A 5236-nucleotide genomic window follows, 5' to 3' on the forward strand; every position below is an offset into this window, starting at 1 on the left:
ACTCTAATTGGTGCCATCAGAATTTACTGAAAAATAGTGCGATATTAAATGTCCATGTTAATGACCAACCTGTGACTATCCAGAAATTGTAGTACGTCTTAATATCAAGAACTCTAATTGTAGTAAAATCTTTTGTGGATGAGCAAGAAAACGATACACAGCCTCAAAAAAAATTGTGCAAGTGAAAAGCGCCCATAAGTGACATAATGCTTACAACAACGTCAACAACGTCACGGGCGCAGTCTTAGCTCTCAAATGCCGTTTGTTCTGTTCAATTTGCTTGTTCCAATTTTGAGATATGTTTATTTAACAACGAAAGGGCAAAATCACAATTGTGCCACTTTTACTAGGGAAGAGAGCTGTACATGTAAATCAATGATTGCTGATGTTGATGCGTCAAATGCACTCCTCCTTTCGGGGCGCATGCATTAGACGCATCAACATCATCACGTGTGCATTATTTTGTCTAATATCTCTCCCAACAGTTAATACACATTCATTAACCTATAACATGAAGTGCACAATATTTGTTTGTCTTTTAACATGTCTAGAGAACAGCATTTGCCCAGGGCCGGATTTACCTCTTTGGGGGCCCTGGGCTAGGCCAAAATTTGGAGGCCCCAAATGCACCGTGAGGAAGGCGTGTGCACTCAAGTGGCCAAGTTTTTAGATTTTACTCATTAATTTCAATTTTAGACTATTTTAGCCTTAAAGCCATATTATAACATTTGCTGAGGAGGACGCCCTCACTGATTTTTTTTTAACTTCATTTTTACACGATTATATTGTACTTTATTAAACCAATATACCCCTGCAAAAATCAAGACTCTAGGTGCTGTAAATCCGCGATTTTGAATAAAACACCGGAACCGGCGTTTTATTATTACGAGTGAAAAACTGGTACTTTTATTCAAAAGGGCATATCTTCAGAAGTTGTGAGCCGATTGAAATAATTGTTTTGGTTTATTAAAGCTAACGATTAAAGGTTTCTTTACATACAAAATATATTTGATCAACTTTTCAGAAATAGGAGAAAAAGAGGGCGCCTCTTTTTTTTGGGACACCCTGTATATTCAAAATGTTCTTGGTTGTACTTCAGTTTTTCGGCTCGAAATTGAAAGGGACAATATCCGACAATAAAAACAGATATTTTCTGATAAAAAAATACTGATATATCTATTTTTTATTATGGAAAAGTTACAATAGCCTATGGCTTTAATGCGGAGTTATATGGAAGATTTAAAGTCAAAATTACTCTGTCGACCTGAAAAACACAACGAATATGGCTGATTCCATTTTAACCAATTCACATATCGTACATTATGACTTTAAAAGTTATCAACGTGTTTTGACCCAAACCACAATGCATTTATAACACGTTTATAACATTTTAAAACACTGGGTTACCGGACAGTGACTACCAAGCAATCGCCCGGGAAAACAGTTTCAAACGGCTAACCATACTAATCGTATATTGTTTTAACATAGCCTGCAGTTAGCATTACAGCAGATTAATTAAATGAAAAGATGCCAAATTATTTACGAATAGTGAAGTAAAAATTGTGGTATATGATGTTTCATATAAGAAGTAATAAAATTTTATCTTTTGTTCAAATTCATCAAGGCATTACGTAGATATCTCGTTCTAATTAAATGAAGAGATGCGAAATCATTTCCACGTGGTTTCTCTTACTTGCCTCCCCTATCCATCGTGAAAGTAAATACGCCATAGCTTAGTTACTTGTTCACGCTTGATTTGCACGCCTATTATCAACCCATTGACTTTGTGTTGTGATCATTTTGATCGCGGTACCGAATACTGATAGCGTGAACCAGTTGACCTGGCAACGAAAAATGTTAATGTAACACTACGACGGCAAATTTAAATGCCAAATTGCTACATAATCCTCACTTTTCCACCGTGGTAGTAAATGAAGAACATTATTTTAAGGCAGTCTATAGTATCTAATAACATTATTTGCTGCAAATAACCTTGTACATAGAAAACCAACAGCTTGTTTCTTTACGTTTGTATGTTTTAGGCTGCGCATCCTTTAAAGGATGACTCCGGCAATCACAACATTATGCCTTATACAGGGTGTCCCAGAAAAAATTACCGGGCAAATGAATTTGAACGTAAGTCGAAAAATAGACATCAAAATCCAAAAATCTAAACATCAGCGTGTAGCCCATCTTATTCTGCATCTTATACGCCAATTTTACTGGAATCGGTTGACTAATCGCGAAGAAATGAGCGATTACATAACGCATGTGTCAATTCACCTCATTCCAAGTTTGGAAGAAAGATCATTCAACATAATGTGCACGAGTGGTTAAACTGCCGATGGGCTTCATATTTGAAATCCTTTTCGTTCTTTATAACAACCTGTTTCTTGCAAAACATTTAATTAGGTTTTGTTCAAATTTTAAAACCTGCACGATATTGAAAATGAAAGCTTGCATGTGAGATGATGCTCGGTATTTGTAAATATCTTTTTTCGTTAATGTTGATATAAATGTTGCATGAAGAATACTACATAGAAAATTCCAGCTGGCTTAAAATTTCTCACACACATTAATGTTTTCGGAATATTTCCAAGAAATTGTATTGCAAAGTTTAAATCTTTTAAAACTTTATCATTAATGTTGCGTGGTATCAAACATCACACGTAAAGCTGTAAGCACTTGAACATTGTCATTCTTGGCTCAAATGTTCTTTGTAAAGTATATTTGCACAGCCTAAAGAATTTGAGTTGGAGAGCTTCCAATTACAGAAATCAAATTTTTCACGGACAAACTGTTATTCATCTTCAGTGAAAGCATGAATGAGATAACACCGTCGGATTTTAATAGATAATGTGGACTAAATTTAATGAGATACACAAACTTTAGGAAGCGGTGAGCGAGTATGAAAAAAGCGCCTGTTGATCAAACTTGGAATGAACTGCATTGATGCACGCATTATGCAATCGTTCATTTCTTCAAAACCAGTCAACCGAATCAAATAAAATTTTCGTATGTGATGCACAACAAAATAGGCTATACGCTACATTTTAAATTTTTTGATTCTGATGTCTATTTCTCGACTTACGTTCAATTTTATTCACTCGGTAATTTTTTCTGGGACACCCTGTATGTTAGAAAAACAATTATCAAGCACGAATCACATGGGTTTATTTGAAACAAACTCGTATTGACATTAGAAACGAATAAAAATATCCGTCTCTCAACACGCGATATACAAAATTCCCGGGCGCCGGGATTATCGAGTGCAATGACGTCCCAGTAATACAATGAAGGCTGACGACGATTGAGCACAGATAGCCATTACGTCATTGCACTTAAACAATTTTTGCCCGGGAATTTTGAATATCGCGTGCTGAGAGCCGGCTGTTTTTATTAGTTTTTTATGGTCAATATGAGTTTGTTTCAAATAAAACCACATGATTCGTGCTTGATAATTAATTTTCTTTCATATAAGGCATAATGTTGTGATCGCCGGAGACACCCTTTAAACAATTTGTCAAAAGTTACCAAATAACCTAATTACGGGTAATAACCCATTTGGTAAAACATACATACACCTGTTGAAAACTGTTTTTGACAACTAACAGCCCATGTCACTTGGCAAGATGTAACTATAACTAATTTTCCCATCAGGGCCATACCCTCGACTGTATATATACAACAAACTCGTAATCGGGTCATCTCATGACCTGGTTTGTTTTTAATATTGCCATTTACGCTCGAGAAGATGATTACTTTCCACTTTATTGTTATAAAGAAGTCATTTATTATTAAAACATTTGCTGAAAATAACCTTAAACATAGAAAGCCCACAGCTTCACAGCTTCAGACATTGTTTCTTTACGTTCGTTTTTTTTTTTTTTTTATGCTGTGCATCCTTTAAACAATTTGTCACATGTTACCAAATTACCTGATTACAGGTAATAAACTCATTGGGCAAATACATGCACATAAACTGTTAACTTTTGACAACTAACTGCCCATGACAAGACGTAACTGTAACTGATTTTCCCATCAGAGCCATTGACTACCCTTGACTGTGAAACAAACTCGTAATCGGGTCATCTCATGACCTGGTGTGTTTTTAATATTGTCATTTACGCTAGAGAAGATGATTACCTTCCACTTTATTGACATCCAAAGAAGTCATTTAAAAATTGCCCGTTGTCATGAGAATATATATAACCGTCTGATATTGGCATAACAACGGTTCTGTTTCTAAAATTCACTGCAAATAATGTGGAAGCACTCCCACTTTGGAGGTGACACGTATGTAGGGCCGTTAAGACCCCTTTTTCAGCATCGCTATCACCCAAAGACAGCATATTTTTATGAGCACATGCTCTGCCACCCAAAAATTTGGAAATAGAACAACAAGTCATTTTCATAGCGTATCCTGCCTTCTACATGTAACTTATTAACAAGTAAATGTGTTTGTTCCAAAAACCAACAGAACAGCGTGCGCGCGAGATAATGATACACAGTTAACATGAATTATCTTCAACAAGAAATGTCTTTAAAAAGACAACGCCATGGATGAAGATCATGTTTCATAAGTTTGCATTGTAATGCAAGTACTTGGAAAGTTAGTAAATTTGAATGTTTGGCACAACTAACCGGGTGCGAAATATTGGCATTTATTGGTAAATACCACCAATGACATACTAGGAAATACTCAAATTTTTCATGTCGAAAGCTGAATTGGAAAATGTGTGCTAAATTGGTCTACCTTTAATTCATACTTGTAACAAACGGCTCAATTGAAATCACATCCTCTGAGTTTTACAACAATCCAACAATCTATATTCAGATAACCTTAAGAATGTTTGCTGCTTAATTAAGGTTATTAATTATTTTAAACTGTTGCGATTTGGTAGTTCACAGCATCTTGCGAATGGTAGTGAGCTTTGGCAAAAACTGCATTGTTCATTTCATAGCGAGCGTATAGAAGAATTCAAATATCACAGATATACTTTTGTAGGTACTGTGGTTCTTCAGTTATGTTGTAAAGAAGGCTGAAACAACAACACTTTTGTAAAACGTACATAACTCATTTACAACAATAAATTAAGCACATTTGCAAAGTATAATATTTGTAGAATGAACTTTTGCAAAACATCAAGGTGTTATTTGTCAATAATATATTGATCTAGATAATGAAAATCAATTTTTTGGGTTGCTTCGACCAACAATACCTCGTCTAACCTTA

This window comes from Amphiura filiformis, chromosome 2 (genome assembly GCF_039555335.1).
Source record: "Amphiura filiformis chromosome 2, Afil_fr2py, whole genome shotgun sequence".
Lineage (NCBI taxonomy): Eukaryota > Metazoa > Echinodermata > Ophiuroidea > Amphilepidida > Amphiuridae > Amphiura > Amphiura filiformis.